This window comes from Panthera tigris, chromosome B3 (genome assembly GCF_018350195.1).
Source record: "Panthera tigris isolate Pti1 chromosome B3, P.tigris_Pti1_mat1.1, whole genome shotgun sequence".
Taxonomy (NCBI): domain Eukaryota; kingdom Metazoa; phylum Chordata; class Mammalia; order Carnivora; family Felidae; genus Panthera; species Panthera tigris.
The window spans coordinates 124112577-124131552 of NC_056665.1; positions in this window are offsets into that span (position 1 = coordinate 124112577).

Genomic DNA, 18976 nt, shown 5'->3' on the forward strand with positions numbered 1-18976 from the left:
AACTAGTCATGAGGTTCCCAAAATAAACTTTATTTCTGGGTGTGTCTGTGAGGGTGTTTCCTGAGGAGATTAGCATTTGAATCATAGACTCAGTAAAGCAGATTACCCTCTCAAATAGGCATCATCCAAACCATCAAGGGCCTGGATAAAAAAAAAAAAAAAAAAAAAAAAAAGGTGAAGGAAGAGGTAATACTCCCTTTTTGCTTTCTGCCAGCCTAAATTGGGACATCTCATCTCCTATTTTCTGCCACTCTGACTAGGATTTATACCCTTAGCTTCCCCAGTTCTCAGGCCTCAAATTAAATTATACTACGGGTTTTCTTGTGTCTCCAGCTTGTAGATGGTACACTATGGGACTTTTTCACCTCCATAATCTGTGAGCCAAGCCATCTCCTCAAAATAAATATATTTATTTATCTATATACATACAGCTACACATGTATCTTACTGGTTCTGTTTCTCTGAAGAGCACTAATACAAGAACTTTCTTCTCTTTACACAGAACCATTTATGCTATTAGGACATAAAGAATTCATTAATCTCCTGTTTTCCAGGAAATAAAGAGTGTTCTTAGGTACTGAAACCAAAACCAGAGAACTGTAAACCTCAAACTTCAACAATTTCTCACATATCGCTAAGATATAAGAGCCCCAGAATTTCCTAACAATGAGCAACTTTGACTTCTCAAATCTTGGGTTTGCCATTAGGTTGTAAGGATAAGAGGTGGGTAGGGGAGGAGAAGTAAATGACACAGGCCTGAGTCCTGGGTGGTTTCCTTAGAGCACCAGGGTTTCAAATACACCTGGCAGACCAATTTTCATTCCTTAAACAAAAGTAAAACCTTGGATTGTGAGTAACTTGTTCTGTGAGTGTTCTATAAGACAAGCAAACATTTCTAATACATTTTAACTTGATAAATGAGCAATGTCTTGCAATACAAGTAGTATGTGATGCTGAATGTCACATGATCACAACTGAGCCAATGGTTGTTGAAATTCACTTTGATGTACGAGCGTTTTGGATTACAAGCATGTTTCTGGAATGAATTATGCTTACAAACCAAGGTTTTACTGTATTGACTGTGCATCTATAATTTCCCGGCACCATGCTAGGTGCTGGGGATAGAGTGGTGAAGATGACAGGCTGTGCTTCCATCCCAGAAAGTGGAATTTACTGAGTTTAGAGAACAATGAGAGCTAATGAGACTGTAAGAATTTCTCTCCAGCTCATGAGCACCTGGGGGAGAATTTTGCCAAGTATGAATAGAAATGACTTAGTAACTAGTGAGACTCACTTCATCCTCCAGGTGACTTCCAGCGTTGCATCTAAACTCATTCCAGACCGCAGAAGTCTTACAACTTTATTCTATCCTCTGCTCTACAAAATGTTTTCCCTCTGCATAAGCTGAGCAAGCCCTTTACCCTGGTTGTTCTCAAATTCTAGTGTGCAAAAGAACCACTTAGAGTGCTTGTTTACAATATAAGTTCCTGAGCTCTCACCAAGGTAGCCTAATTAGGTGGGTGTGACATGAGATCCAAGAGTCAGAATTTTTAAACAAATAGTCCAGGTGAAATCTGATAAAATGACTCCAGATTATACTTTGACAAATACTGATTTAACTCCTACACGTTTCATATCCATAACGCTATGATGTTTTTACCTTTTAAAAGTATACAATTTTTTATTTATTCTGAATTTTAAAAATGTTTATTCATTTCTTCATGTTGAAGAAAAAAAATCACACAAACGATAAATCAGTCCACCTTCTATTATACAGAGATAGCCACTGTTAACATTTGGTAGGTCTTCTTCAATTTATTTCCTAAGTGAATTAAAAAAAAAATTGAATTTATGCTGTATGTCAAGCTCTGGGTTGAGGCCCCTGGGTGACTCAGTCAATTAAGCATCTGACTCAGCTCTAGTCATGATCTCATGGTTCATGAGTTTGAGCCCCATATTGGGCTCCTTGCTGTCAGCAGAGAGTCCGCATCAGATCCTCTGTCTCCCTTTCTCTCTGCCCCTTCTCTGCTGGTTCTCTCTCTATATCTCAAAATAAATAAATAAACTTAAAAAAAAAAATAAAGCTCTGGGTATTGCCAATTTCAAGGAAATATTATAAACAATTACTTATGTAATTAAATCCTTCAAAAACGGATTCGATTTTTATTAGTCTTCTTTTAGGTTGCTTAGTAAAGCTTATGAATTTTCTGTCAACTATATATGCTTCGTGATAACTTTATTCTTAGGTATTTTCAAATTTTGTGACTATTGAGAAATTGTTTCTATTGTTTTCACATTTTAAAATATAAACATGTAGGAAATCTACTAATTCTTATTGTTTAAGTTTTAGAAGGATACCTTATTTCATTGTCTTGCTAGTTCTAATAGCACTTAAGATGATTTAGTTTTCTATATGATCTTCAAATAGTAATTGTCTCCTCCTTTCTAATATTTATAACTCATTGCCTTTTATCTTATTCCATCTGTTAAAAAGCAATAATAAGTAGTAATAACTGATATATTTACTTTATTCCTGATTTTGACATTATTCTAGTCTTTCACCTGTAAATATTACATTTTCTATTTATTTCAGACTGATAATTTTAGTATTTTAAGCAAGTTTTCCCCTGTCATAGGTTACTAAGGCTCTTATTTTTCAGGTCAAGAGGTGTTGCATTTTACCAAATTTTTTGCATCTACCAAGAAAACAATATATATATATATTTTCTTATCAGCTTAGTCTGGCTTTGTAAAACAAATTGAGAAGAGGTCCATCTTGTACTAAGCTTTGTTTCAGAGCATAGATTTATCTTTTCTTCAAAGATTTTAAAGAATTTACCTTTAAAAAACAAAATTAAATTTCTGAAAATTTATTTTTGATGCCGTGATTGTGAAAAATACGTTGACTGAGTATAAAATTTTTAAGTCAAATTTTCCCCCTCAAAATGTGAAGACTGCCTCATAGCATTTAATATTTTAAAAGAAATTTAATTCATAAACAACTTATTTCTTCTGCCTGAATGTTTGCAAGAATTTTTCCTTTTTTTCCCAAATTTAAAATATGTTGAGTTTAAGTATAGGTGCAGTTTCTTTTTATTTTGCCTGAATTTGATATGATGATTGCTTGCAAGGTAAAAACTCAAGTGTTCACCTGTGGGAAATTTCCTCCTTTTCATATGCTTTTTAATTATTTATCTGTCCTTTTTTTTTTCTCCTATTACTAGATTGAATAGCCTGGGACTACTCTTCATATTTCTTACATTTTCTCTTATAATTATTAAACTTTTGCAAGAGTTTTGTGATAATTTCTCAAAGATAGTTGAAGATAGTCATAATAGATTCATCCATGTGTTTTCCAGTTTGTCTTCTATGTTTATTATGGCAGCTTTGAGTTAACTAGGAATATCCCTATGAAGTACCAACTTCAGATGGATTTCTACTTCATTTTAAGGTGTTTCAATCAAGCACAAACTATAAGCACCATAGCAGTAGCTCAAAATATATGTATCAAATTTTACTGAGATTGAGATTTGTGTGCCACTTCCTATATCTGCTGATTACCCCATGATTAAATTGTCCCAAGACTATGTCACTCTGAAGAAAGAACCAAACAGCCTGTGAGTCCCCACAAGCAAAGAAAACCAGCCTGGTAAAATCCCTTTAATATATGCTAGTTCAGTCTCTCCTTTATTAGATTCTAAAAAAAATTTAATTTAATTGTATTATAAAATTTTTCGTGGCATGTAGACCTAGTGTTCAGGGTGATAAGGGGTTTCCCTTCTTATTATGGCCCTTTGCAGATGGGCATGTGGAACAAAGACTAAGGTGACAAACAGATTCAGACCATGTCATCATATGAAAAGAACGCCATCCTTCTCATAAACACTTCAATATAAAGACAGAAAACAAAAGAGTGGAGGATTAAAACAAAGCATTCAAAAACTGTGGGATAATAGCAATGGTTTAACATAAAGATTACGGAAGTCCAAGAGAGAAAGAATAAAACATCAAAAACATTGAGACAATGGCTAACAGTTTTCTAAAACTAATGAAAAACAACATACCACAGATCTGATAAGCTCAGAGAATTCCACACTGGATAGACATGAAAAGACACACCTAGACACACCATAGTCAAACTGATGAAAAGCAAGGTAAAGAGAAAATCTTGAAGATAGACAAAAGGAATATTCATAAGGAGAAACAAAGATATGAATTACGCCAGATATTTTGTCAGAAATTATACAAGCCTAAAGGTATTAGACTTACATACTTAAAGGATGGAAGGGGAAAAAAAAACAATAAGAAAACAAACAAAAAACTGCACGCCCAGAATTGTGTATTTAGCAAAAATATCTTTCAATAATGAAAGGAATTTAAAGTCTTTTTCATTGTTTTTCATTGTTTCATCATTAGATGTGTACTCAAAAAGATTTAAAGAAAAATCTTTCATGAAAGAAGTATGATACCATTTAGAAATAAGGATCTTACAAAGACAAATTAAGAGCAAGAGAAACAGCTTTTTAAACGGAGGCTCTATAAGAAAGGTACATTGTTCTTATTTTAATTGCTTTAACAACAATTAACTGTCTAAACCAAAAATAATGTCTTGCTGGTTTTATAACATGTAGAAGTAAACTGTATGAAACGATATCACAAAGTATGAGAGGAAATTAAAATATATGATTGAAAGTTTCTTATGCGATATGTGAAATAGTTTAATATAATATTGACCATTTTAAACGGAAGTTATGTATTCCAACCCTGGAGCACTCTTGAAAAACTGTAAAAGAGGTATAGCTAATCAGCCCATCATGAAAATAAAATTGAATCAACAAACGTAGAAAAAGAGGAAAGAGGGAACTAAGAATACATGAGGCAAGTGGAGGAGAAGCAGCATGTCAAATCTAAGCATGTCAGTAGTTGCATTAATATATTGTCTAACACCCCAATTAAAAGGCAAAGATTGTTAGACTGAATTTTTTTAAAAAGCAAGACACAACTATATTTTATCTGTAAGAATCCACTTTACCTATAATGATATAGACAGGCGAATAGTAAAAGGTTGAGAAAAGATATGCCATGCAGACAGAAGTCAGAAGAAACTGAGAGTGGGGCGCCTGGGTGGCTCAGTCAGTTAAGTGTCCAACTCTTGGTTTTGGCTCAGGTCATGATATCGCAGTTCATGGGTTCAAGCCCTACTTTGGGCTCCATACTAATAGCACAGAGCCTCCCTGGGATTCTCTTTCTCCCTCTCTCTCTCTCTGCCCCACCTCCTCTCTCATAATAAATAAGTAAATAAACTTAAAATAAAAGCGAGAGTGGCTGTCATATCAGAAAGACCTCAGCACAGAGAATGCTCCTAGGTATATACAAGGACATTTCATAATGAAACAACAACTGTAAATATTATTGCACCCAAAAGCAGAACTTTAAAATACAGAAAACAGAACTAAAAGAAAATGTCAAATCTACAGTTCTTGTTGGATATTTCCAAGCTCTTCTCTTAGTAATTCATAAAACAATAGAAAATCAGTGAGGATATAGAAGACCTGAACAACACTATCAACTAAATTCATCAAATTGATATTTATAGGATCTTTCATTCCACGACAGAATAGCACACATTATTTTCTAGTAATATGGAACATTCACCATGATAGGCTATATTCTGTATCTGAAAATGAATTTCAACAAATTTTTAAAATTTTATTTTATTTTATTTTATTTATTTTTTGTTTAACGTTTATTCATTTTTGAGAGACAGAGAGAGAGCATGAGTGGGGAGGGGTAGAGAGAGAGAGAGAGAGAGAGAAAGAGAGAGAGAGGGCGACACAGAATCCAAAGCAGGCTCCAGGCTCTGAGCTGCCAGTGCAGAGCCTGACACGGGGCTGGAACTCACAGGCCATGAGATCATGACGTGAGCCAAAGTTGGATGCTTAACTGACTGAGCCACTCAAGCGCCCCAAATTTTTAAAATTTTAAATCATACAAAATATAATTTCTGACCACAATGAAATTAAACTAGATCAATAACAAAAAGATATCTAGAAAATACCCCAATATTTAGGAATTATAAAATTGTTTTCTCTTTAAGTCTCTCAAATGCATTTTTTTTCTCCTTAAACCTAAATCTATTTTTGGGGTTTTGCCTCAGAGGACATCAGCAGCTTCCCTTGCTCTAAGACATTAAACTTTTCAAGTTTTTTCTTTTAATAACCCCCCAAACCCCTCTATCAAACATAGAATAATCTGTTGACAGATTTGTGATGCTGCCTCTGAAAAATTTCACAATCCCACTTAGCCCCAGTTCAGGTTCTTATTACCTCCCCTGTGGCTATTCTATCAGCTTTCCAAACAATCTTCCTTATGTCAGTTACTCCTTCAATCCAGTCCTACAACAAGTGTTATCTTCCTAAAACAGGGTTTCCAATGAAGTGTGCACAATGATCTGTTAATCCTTTTAGATATACTATCATAAAAGCTTTTCTGTGACCAAAAATATTAGGAAAACATAGCTTATTACATCCATCTCTCTGAGCCTTAAAATGTCTCTTGGCATATTAAGATTATTTGAAGTATTACAGAACAAAAAAGAACTCTTTAACTTTGCTTAATCTACCATGTCCCAAATTTGTTTGAAAATTACATTGTTGTTGGTTTTCTTCATATAATACCTACCAATAATCTAAGAATAAGTGTTTAAAGAATGTCCTTCAGCAAATACTTTCCTAAATCACAACATAACTTCATTTTTCTCCTCCCTCCCTTAAAAATCTGATGGTTAGAAGTGGTTATGAAATGACACCCAAGTTCTGTTGCCTAGCTACAAAGCCTTTCATGGTCAGGCTTCAACCTTCTTTTGAGCCAGTCTTCCTTATACACCCCATGCTCAGTTCCCCCAAACTGTTCATGCCTCAGCAATTCTGGACTAGTGTCCATGACTCAAAAATACCTTGTACTTTCTTCCTGCTCATCTTGTTCTTTCTCCCTGTGTTCCCTACTTAATTCCACCTATCCTTCCATATCCAGCCCAAATATAGCATCATCTATGATGAGATATCATTCATTTATTCAGAAAATGTTATCTACTACGTACTAGGTACTGGGGTCTATTCCAAGAAAGCTCTGGCAGACAATAATCTCTCTTTCCACAGTAATTCAACATCAAGCTCTGCCTATATTACATCTTTGCTTACATTTTACATATATTAAAACACTTATCAAAAGCTGATCCTCAAGCACACTAGGCACTCTCCTCCTAAGGTTTACAATTGCTATTCCCTCTCCCGGACTACTGTATGGTCACTTCCTTACTTCTTTAAGGTTTTGATACAAATGGGAGCTTCTCCATGAGGCCTCTCTCACCATTCTTTAACACTGTAGCTTCCCCTCTCTTTTATTTTACTATATTTTTCACATAGTATTTATCATATATTGTAATACAAATTTTGCATATGGGTGTGCTGTAAAGTCCATAATCATGGGGATCTTTACCTATCTCATTCACTGCTGTATGCTTAGTAACAAGAACAGGGCTCACTACTTAGTAGGTATGATGGCTAATTTTATGTGTCAGCTTGGCTACACCATGGTAACCAGATATTTGGTCAAACGCCAGTCTAGATATCACTGTGAAGGCATTTTTATTTTATTTTATTTTATTTATTTATTTATTTATTTATTTTTGTTTTTTTTTTTTTTTGGTTTTTGTTTTTTTTTTTTTATTTATTTATTTTTGGGACAGAGAGAGACAGAGCATGAACGGGGGAGGGGCAGAGAGAGAGGGAGACACAGAATCGGAAACAGGCTCCAGGCTCCGAGCCATCAGCCCAGAGACTGACGCGGGGCTCAAACTCACGGACCGCGAGATCGTGACCTGGCTGAAGTCGGATGCTTAACCGACTGCACCACCCAGGCGCCCCTGTGAAGGCATTTTTAGATGAGAATAACATTTAAATCGGTAGATTTTGAGTAAAGTAGATGAACCTTCATAATGTGGGTGGGCATCACTCAATCAGCTAAAGACCATAAGAGAAAAAAAACCTCAGCTCCCCCCAAGGAAGAGGGAATTCTGCCTTCAGACAGCATTCAAGCTATGGTACAACTCTTTTCTGAATATCCAGCCTGCTCTCCTACTATGACAATTAAACTTGCCAGAACCCACAATCTTCTTAGCCAATTCCTTAAATCTCTCTCTCTCTCTCTCTCTCTCTATATATATATATATTTATATATGGATATAGAAATTTATATCCATCTGTGTCTCTATCATCTATCTATCTATCTATCTATCTATCTATCTATCTATCTATCTATTTGCCTACTTATCTATCAAAAGAGAGATACTACTGATTCTCTCTTTCTGGGGAACTCTAATATAGTAGGCACTCAGTAAATATTTGAATAAGTAAATGGTTTATCATTAGTTATTTACAGCTTAGACTCTGAGCTCTTTGAAGAGCGTATAACTTAACCTTCTATTTGTTTGGTGTCTAACACCATTATTCATTCATCCATCCACCCATTCAACATATACTTGTTGATTACTGACCTCATACCAGACATTAAGCCCATTCCACATACATACCTTGTACTTCCCTACCTATGGCTTTAACCTTCCCCCAGCCCTGTTCACTTATTTAATTCTATCTATCCTTCAAATTCCAGTTCAAATACAACATCTTCTATAAATAAGAAGCCATTCATCTATTCAGCAAACATTAATTAAATATCTACTATGTACCAAGTACTGGGTTATGTTTGTTGAATAAACATATGAGCTTCTAAAAAGTGTTACATAAAGAGAAGGGGGCATGATTAAGAAAAACATGTTCATTAAATTTGAACTTGTTAGAGAGTCTATATGTTAATATCATCACAAACAGCAAAACTGCATACATCAATTGTTTGGAATCATCTCTGAAATGGAGTCACCAGTCAGCTGAAGGACCATAACACTGGAGCATTTAGTACAAGAAAGAAGCACATTCATATGAAATCAGAAGGTCAAGCAAATGCAGGAGGTAAGAAGTGAACAAGTTCAGATAGGAGTACAGCAGGTTGGGGTAAAAAAGAAGAAAAACAGAAAAGGGTTTTCAAAGGAACATCATTTTTGCACCTTGGCCATATTTTTACCATCCATCAAAGGTGATTAAGTCCAGGTTAAGCATCAGCACTAGCAAGCTAAAGCTTTATGTATGAGGTGAGAAGCAGTCTTCTTGGCTCTTGCCTTGCACTAAAATGATATATGAGGATAACAGAGATTGACAGCTTGAAAAGGTCACTTGTCCAGTCAGCCTGGCATACCTCATCTTGCTTCCATGTCATAATAAACTTCTCTTGCAGACCCTGTCTGAAAGCACATCCATATGCTTTGGATGCTCTGGGAATGGAAAGGTCACGTTGGACCTGAGTGCCTCTCGGTCACGTGTGGGTGCTCCTGCTTGCCACTGACTTGCATATATTTGTATTTAAAGCCACAAGCAGGTAAGTTGCCATTTCTTGTTCAGCCTGTCAGCCTGGGTCTGAATCATAAATTATCTTTTTTTTCATTTTACAGTCAGAAAAATCTCCTCTTCAATGATAATAAAATCAGTGGACCAGATTGTGCCCTTTGTTACTTATGTACAAATCCTGCTGAAGTCAGCAGGACTTAAGGGCATGCAACTTTGGGCAGAATGTATTCCAACTTTTTTTCCTTGCTGGATTTTTATTACCTGACATCTTTCTGATTCCTCTAGATTGCACAATAAGGGAAGGGTGGCCCAGTTTGGGTAAAATAAAAAATGACCCAAACCACTGACCTAAATCCTGTCTTTGAAATTTAAAATTACATTTACTAGGAAGGAAAATAGTTTTTTTGAGTGTGGGTGGTTTTCTTTTTCAAAACCCATTTTCAAATGTTGACCTCCTGAATGTTATCATACCAGTTTGGATTGGAAAACAGAAGGGTAGGTAAACATTTTTTTAAGCTTGTTGGGGGGAGGTCATCCTTTCTGAATTCATTATCTGCAAAGAAGCAGGAAATACCAAGAACTTTTTTTTTTTTTCCAAAAGATTTCCTGGTCACATTGCCAAATTTGACTCCAAAAGTAAATCATCCAATTTTGTGAAATATTGAGACTTTTTGTCTTCCCTTCCTTCAAAGGTAAACTCAGGTAGTGAAGAAGCAAAGGCAAGAAAGCTTTGCTTGAGGAAATAGATGAGGGATGGAGGTGAGGAATTCTCCTTTGCACAAATAAAGGGGCCACAGGCATGGTTGTCACATAAATGACAGGCCCTCATGATCTGATGCAATGACAAAGACTAAACCTCACAGCTTTTCCCTTGAGATGCCTACTGATGTCAGCCTTTTACAATAAGATGCCTCCTGTCTCCTCTAGAAGCACTCTGTAAAATATCCGACATAGAGGACTCTAACGCATTGTAACCATATACTCAATTATTTAGCAATTCCCTATCTGAGATTAGAGCCCTGACTTAATGGGACATGACGCAGACACATTTCAATAAGAAAGAGGAAGGATAGATGTGATAATGGAGGAAGGAAAGATTTGGAGCAAAGCTCTTGGTGCATTACATAAACACTTATCCCACTGTGTTGTCATTCTTTGTATAGTAACTAGTCCCTGACCTAAACTGATCTTAAAATTGGGATCCTTGGCTCGTTTATTTTTGTTTTACCAGCACCTGGCATAGTGCCTGATCACATGGAAGCAGTTTAACGTAGTGCTTTGATTTTACAGTCCTGGGCTTGAGTTCAAATTTTGCCAATTACAAGTTCTGTGACTTTGGATAAGATCCTGCACCTCATAAATCCTAATCTATAAAACGAGCATAGTAATTCCTTCCTTCAAATATTCTTCTGAGGATAAAGATATACTTTTAAGTACTTCTCACAATGCTTGACAGAGTTTACACTTAATAGAAACCACAATTATTATTATGCATTCAAAAAATTTGTTGAATGAATGAATGAATGAACGGTTCAATCAATGGATCAGCCCTAAGTTAAGAATTAACAAGGGGGCAGCAGGAGTATATGAGTGCTCGGTCATAGGAAGACATTTAAGGGTTGGGGTGGGGGTTCCTAAAGAAAGCACGAGGCAATTAACATCCATCTTAGTTCTCAGCACAAAAACTCATCACATTTGGTGGGACACTTGAATAGGATAAAAGTCCCCAAATAGCACTAAAGTAGCAATAATTTAGAATAACAGTGTTTCACAATGTCAACACCATGCACTGGCAATCTTTCAGCCCTGTGTAGCTATTTAAGTAAAACTGTGTATGTGCTCTTTTAAATTCTTATAGAGCAAAGTCACCACACGTTCTAGTAAATATGTACTCTTTCCTGCTGACATGATGTTTATTGGGCTTTTGCTCTCATTCTAGTCATGCTCTGCCTCATACTACATCATAAAAAGTAACATTATAGAGAGCTTACTAGGCACTCAGCACATTTCTCAGTACTTTACATGAATCAATGTACTTAATCCTCAACTCTATGGTGTTAGTACTACCTATGTGGAAATTACCATTATCAATTTTTACAGGTAAGGAAACTGAGGCACATGGAATCAATAACTTGGCAAAGGTCACAGAGGTAGCAGGAGTCGCAGTGTATATTTGAAGCCAGACAGGTAGACACTAGAGTTCTTAACCACTAGGGCATATGGTGCACAAGATACAGTAGCTCCAGCTGCCTAACACAGGCACTATCAGGACATTATTTGTAAATTACACTGTAGCTAAATAAATGTTTCATATTGGTGGAATCAAGGCTGTATACCTGAGGAAGCTCATTATATACAACATGAGGTCTTTTGGCAGATGCACAGGGTCATTGCAAATTCTGCTTAAGTCACCAATATGCCAAGGACCAATATGCCAAGCTGAGGAAGTGGGGCAAAACTTGAGCGTATTTTCAAGCATGTAATTCCCAATGGAATCATGGCCTGTCATGAGATCCCAGCAATAATCCCTATTTCTACCAGGATGCTGTCAAAGTCCTCTTCAACCCACTTTCCAAATTTTCTACCAATGGAGTAGACCTGCAGAAAGCAGCTGGGCAATCAAGAGGCATAGGCAGAGCTCCCTAAAGCCTCCTAGCTAAACTTACAAATCATTTGCAATTCCTCTCTCATGATAATCTTGCTTAAAAATAAATTTGAGCATGACCATCACCAAAAGAAAGGATAACAGTTACTGAATATAGTAACCAGCATGGGGAATACAGACACTTCCTTTCAGTTTGTGCTCTGGGCCCATGCCTATGTGCCTGTGTACCTACAGGTCTTAGCAATGTTGCCATACACGAAGTTACTTGCCCTTAGAAACTTCGCTCACACATATTTTTTTTTATTTTTTTTTAACGTTTATTTATTTTTGAGACAGAGAGAGACAGAGCATGAATGGGGGAGGGGCAGAGAGAGAGGGAGACACAGAATCGGAAGCAGGCTCCAGGCTCTGAGCTGTCAGCACAGAGCCCGACGCGGGGCTCGAACTCATGGACCGCGAGATCGTGACCGGAGCCAAAGTCGGATGCTCAACCAACCAAGCCACCCAGGTGCCCCTCACACATATTTTTATATCTGTGCATGAGGTGGTTAACAGACCTCCCCACTTTGATTTGTTGCCCTTGGATTGATTATATCTAGATACTAAGATTCAGCAATAGCATCCATTGTTAATTTTCTGTACAATAGCAGGATTCAGTAACTCTTGTCTAACCGAATGTGTCAAAACCATTGCAATTGTACGCTGTATTGCATCCAAATAAAATGTTAGTTCTGTCCTAGAACAGGCATATTGGATTGCATATTTATTAAAATTTGTAAAATAGGCCAAGGACTTTGGGGAACTCAACTTTGTTACCCCTGGGATCTTTACCACTGCAAGCTACCTCTCTCCTCAGCTGGAACAGTCATGACCAATAATAAAGAGCTGGTAAACTCCTTTGAGAGTCTCAGTTGAAAAGTTCTTAAAGAGTCCTTAGAATACTTCTAATTTTGCATATCACCTTTCATCTCTAGAGCTGTCCCTGCTGACTTATTCATCTTCTTTATTGTCTCTACCTCAAGAGAGACATGCCCTTAAAAACAAGGAGCATTCCCACTTGGCAGATGGAGAAAATGGGCGTCTGATTGGTTGTGCTCTGCTCACATAATCAATATTCCATAAAGTCATACAGCATAGATAGAATCCTTATCATGATAGAAGAGTGCCAATTCAAAAGTAATCCTCACCCTTAGATCCCACTGAGGTAACAAATAGGTTGAGAACAGTATTTCCAGTAAAATAAAGACTGTAGAACTCTATGTTTGTCATTAAGCTTTGAATATACTGCACCCAAGTAATGGTAACTGGTCAAGAGAAATGTCCACAGCCTGCTGCCCCTCTTATAGCTATATGCCGATAACAGGAACCAGCAAGGTAACTGGCATGGGGCAAATAAAGCTACGGGAAGATACCACTAAATCCAAATAACCGTTGTATCTTACTCAGACAGCTGTAACATCTACTCTACCACCCTTCTTGCCCACCCCAATCCTTTCTCTTCATGTAGCCTACAATGATTTTTACAAATACTCTATCAGGTCATACCCTTCCCCCACTTAAAACTTTCAACAGCTTCCCATTACACAAAGAAAAAAAGTGCAAATTCTTTAGCATGGCCTTCAAAGTGCTTTATAAGCTGGCCCCTGCCTACCTCTGCAACCTCATCATGAACCCCTTCTCCCTTTCTCATTTGTTCCATCAATATTCCTCTCCTTTAACTTCCTAAACCATGCCAGACCCTTTCCCAACCCACAGCATATACTTCTCCCTCTTTGTGTAGCACATCCCTCCCCACCTGTTCTCCTCTCCCAAACGACTGCCCTCCCCTAGATTCTTCTCATGATGGCATCTTATTTTTCAGGTTTGCACTTTATTGCCCCTCAGGCCTTTCTTGACCTAGACAGATATCCCCCACTCTTTCCTATCACAAAACACCCTGTTTATTTTTTCATTCACTTAACAAATGTATTTGTATACTTATTATGTGCCAGTACCTGTGTGAAGTGTTGTGGATACAACAGTTAACAAAACACACAAAAAGATGCGTGCATTGATGAACATTTTAGTCAGAAAAGCATATGGTGAGAAAAATAAGTAAATGAGTATCAAAAACATCTAGATACTTTATTTTAGATACTGGAGCTAGGGAATGTTTTACTGAGAGGCTAGCAGGTGAGAAGAGACTGCCAAAGGGGACCGGCAAGTTTCCTTGTGACTATCCAAGGAGAAAGTGTTCCAGGCAGAGGGAGTATCAAGCACAAAGGTCCTGAGGCAGGAAAGTACCTGGAATATTTGAGGGAGACAAGGGACTGTGCTGGCTGAAGTAGCGGACAGCTGTAAGAGATGATGCTGGAGAAGTAATGGTAGGGTCATATGGAGCAGGACCTTGGACACCATAGCAGATTCCCTGGCTTTTACCCTCACTGAAATCGGAAGCCCTTGGAAGTTTTTGAGTGAAGGGTGATATGATCTGCTTTGCATTATATAAGTCATCATCCTGTTTGCTCCTTGGGGGAATAATTTGAAGGACTTATGCAATGAATGTTTGTGTTCCCCCCACCCCACCCCGCCAAAACTCATATGTTGAAGCCCTAAGGCCCAATTGTGTCTACACTTGGAGATAGGGCCTGTGAGGAGGTGAAAAAAGTTGAATGAGGTCATAAGGGCAAATCCCTAATCTGACAAGGCTGATACCTTTATAAAAGGAAGATACACCAGAGCTTTCTCTCTTTGCATGCAGGCAGCAAAGAAATGTCATTTGAACACATTCTGAAAAGGAGGCCAGAACTGGACTATCCTGGAGCCCTGATTTCAGACATCCAGCCTCTAAACCTGTAAGCAAATAGATTATTATTTAAGCCACCCAGTGTATATTTTATTATCACAGCTAGAGCTGTGTTATATTTTTATCTTTTTTTTTTTTTTTTTTTTTTTTTTTTTTTTTTTTTTTTTTGCCAAAGACAGGGAGCAAGAATGGAAGACTTTGTCTCCTTCATCACATTTAAGAGAACTTGTAATTTAAAAGATCTGCCAGTGGGTATTTGTTTCAGATCTTCTCCACTCACTGTCATCTCCAAGAGGCTCATGTCTGGGTGTCTACCCCCACGGCCCAGTACTGTACCTCACAGGTCATGCGTGCAGAATAAATATTTACTGAATGAGTGCTATGATGAACTTAGATTTCTCCTAAGAAGGTCCCATACATTTAAGATCTTTGTTTTTGAATTAAAAATAGTTTGTTCTTGTTTATTTATTTAAAGCCTTCTCTGAACTGATAGTGGGATATCAACTTTCCTCTTTTGCATTCTTTGATTCCACGACCATTTATTCAACACCTGCTATAAATAGCCAGGGCTGGGGTACAAAGATGAACCCTTGCTGCTTACTTCAAACTGTTGACAGGTTTTTAGGTTTTCCTTATTTAATATCATAGTTTTAGTAAGAGTTCAATAATCAAAACAAAAGAAATATGTGTTTTCATGAGTCAGGTGTCCTTAATTTCTGTAATGTTTTTTACTGGACTGCTTAGTAGTCATCTATTAGAACTCAGATGGTACCTGTTCAAAATGTAACTTGTATATGATAGACTACAGTTTTAAAATTTGGATCACTGTAAAAAACTTGATTAGTTTCTTAGGGCTGCCATAACCAAGTACCATAAACTGGGGAGCTTAAATAACAGAAATTTATTGTCCCATAGTTCTGGAGCTAGAAGTTCAAAATCAATGTGTCAGTAAAGCTGGTTCCCTCTGAGTTCTGTGGGGGGAGAATCTGCTCCATGCCTCTCCCGTAGTTCCTAGAGGTTTACTGTCAACCTTTGTCATTCCTTGGCTTGTGGAAGCATCACCACAATCTCTTCCTTCATCTTCAAGTGGCATTCTTCTGTGTATGCCCATGTCCTAATTTCCCCTTATTATTTATAGGAACATCAGTAATGTTGGATTAGGGGCCTATCTCACTTCTGTATGACCCCATTTTAACAAGTATATCTACAAAGGCACTCTTTCCAAATAAGGTCACATTCTGATGTATTGGGGATTAGGAATTTAGCATATGAATTTTGGGAAAACACAATTCAACTCATAACAATTCTTAATGAAGGAATAAATAAAAGCTCTTTTCAAAGACTCCTCCACCTTTCAGCCCTTAATAACTACTTGTCTTTTGATAAGTGTTGGTATTCAAAGTTGGAGGGAAAAAGTGGAATTCACATTCTACAACTTTTATAAGAAAAGCACCAAGGTATAGCCAAGAAAACACTTTAGCAGGAGTCATAAAGCCCTTTTTTAGTCTCACATATCTGATAACATCTGATTCAGCTAACTTTATTGAGGATATCAGTGAGTTTCCTCATATATAAAAGGCAGGGTCAACTTTCATCATTACCAATGTCTCAACCTATCCCAGGAAGAAGAAATAAATGTTATTATTTGTGGTGGGCAAAATTCTAACATGACCCCCATGACCTGTACCTCCTATCGTTAGCCCTAGTGATTGCTACCTCATGCGGCAAAAGGAATTTTTCGGTTGTAATCAAGATGACCAATCTGTTGACTTTATCACAGGGAGATTATCCACAGGGACCCACCCTAATCACTTGATCCCTCTAAAAGCAAAGTTTTCTCCAACTGGTAGCAGAAGAGAAAGTCAGAGAAATTCAAAGTACAAGAGAGATTGTTATAAGTGAGGTTCTCCATTGCAAAGATGGGGGGGGGGGGTCCTTGCCCCTGAGGCAAGTAGCCTCAAAGAGCTGAGAAAGGTAGCAGCCAATCACTAGTGAGAAAGTAGGGGCCTCAGTCCTAAAACTTCAAAGCACTAAATTCTGCCAACAACTCGAATGAGCTTAGAAACAGGTTCTTCTCTGGAGACTCCAGATTAACTAAACTTTCAAGAGCCTAAGCCAAGAATCCAATCAGGTCCACCTTGGCACTGACCTGTAGAACTGTGAGATACAAACGGGTATTGTTTTAAGCCAGTAAGTTTGCAGTAATACACAGCAACAGAAAACATATTATTACATTACAGTGAGAAAACGAAGAGAGAAACCTGGAAGAAAGAATGGAGTGAGAAAGAAACCAGGTGAAAACTGAGTAGGACGGAGCACCATCAAAGGAAAGAAATGAGGAAAGACATAAAGGTGGAAAGAGATAAGATATATGAAGTTTGCCCTAAATATTTCTTTTTTTTTTTTTCTCCAATGTTTATGTATTTTGAGAGAAAGAGTGAGCAGGGAAGGGCAGAGGGAGATAGAGAGAATCTCAAGCAGGCGCCACAGTGTCAGCATGGAGCCTGACACAGGGCTCGATTCCACCAAGAGATCCTGACCTGAGCCAAAATCAACAGTCCAACGCTTAACCAACTGAGCCACCCAGGTGCCCCTGCCCTAAAAATTTCTTTTTCTTTTTTAAAAAAATTTTTAACATTTATTTACTAATGAGAGACAGAGAGAGACAGAGCATGAGCATGGGAGGAGCAGAGAAAGGGAGAGACACAGAATCCGAAGCAGTTTCCAGGCTCTGAGCTGTCAGCCCGGGGCCTGAACTCACAAACCAAGAGCATGACCTGAGCCGAAGTCGGACGCTTTACCGACTGAGCCACCCAGGTGCCCCTAAATATTTCTAGTTAGAGATAAAACATGCTTAGGTTTGTTTCTTTGACTGTTCCCCTGTTTGCATGGAGTGGTGATAGTACATCTGACACACATAATTAAATTGGACAATTAAACTGAAATCATGATCCGCATTATCTAAGAAATGATAATCCAATAAAAAAATAGAAAGGAAACTCCTTTCCGCACATGAGGAAAAGAATAGAGGGGAAAAAAAAGGATGAGGAAAGAAAAGAAGATAAAGGAAAGAGAGAAAGGATGGGGAGGGAAAAGAAAGAAGGGAAGAAGAGAAGGAAACTGCAAAAATGTTTTTTAGAGGAATATAAAATTCTGTATTGAAAATTGAATGAAAGTGTGTCAGAGACGAGCATGGTGGTATCAAACTTCTCTCAAAGTTCTCCAGAAGCAATAGAGAAATTGCCATTTCTATTCTGCCTTTTCAGCCTTTATGAGCTTCACTAGTTGCCTGGCTGCTTAAACAGCCTTCAATGCCATCAAAGGAAGAAAAAGCTCCACAGCCATGACGAGAAAGAAAGAAAGAAAGAAAGAAAGAAAGAAAAGAAAGAAAGAAAGAAAGAAAGAAAGAAAGAAAGAAAGAAAGAAAGAAAGAAAGAAAAGAAAGAAAGAAAAGAAAAAAGAAAAAAAAAGTCTTTACCTCATGTAGGTATTTCTGAATCCAACAACTATGAAAACACAAAATCACATCTGTTTGAAAGAGACAGGTAAGCCAATAGCAATGTTAGACATTTCCAATAAAATTCAGTAATTGAAAAGGAAAACATCATTTCTGGATTTTTCCTCAGCAAGGCAGAGAAACTACTCTGCATTGGTCAAATACCAAAGAGAATTTTTTCCTGTGTTCTTAAGGTTCTATGGCTCCTTTATAGTATGTGGGGACATTGTACCTCCACGTTCAATGCCCAGCGCATTGAAACAAAAACACAAAGACCAAGTTGGTGTAGAATTTACAGTAAAAGGGCATTAGAGAGCCAAAGGGGCCAGGCAATTAAAACAACAAGCACCAAAAAATGAGCAAATTCTGTGCACAGACAGCTAGTTTCATGGAAGAATTTTTTTTTTCTTCTTCTTTTTTTTTTTAATTGAGCTATTAAACACTAAAAAACAAGAGCTGAATACACAGGACAAAGTTCGGCTATACAAGCTGGCCTTTCCAAATAAGGAATAAGGAAGCAGATATTCATCTAGCAACTTCTGTTCAGGGTTCTAAGAAATAACAACTCTATTTTCTTTGTCTATGACTACCAATATTACTTGTAAAGCATTCTCAACAAGTTGGTTAAATAA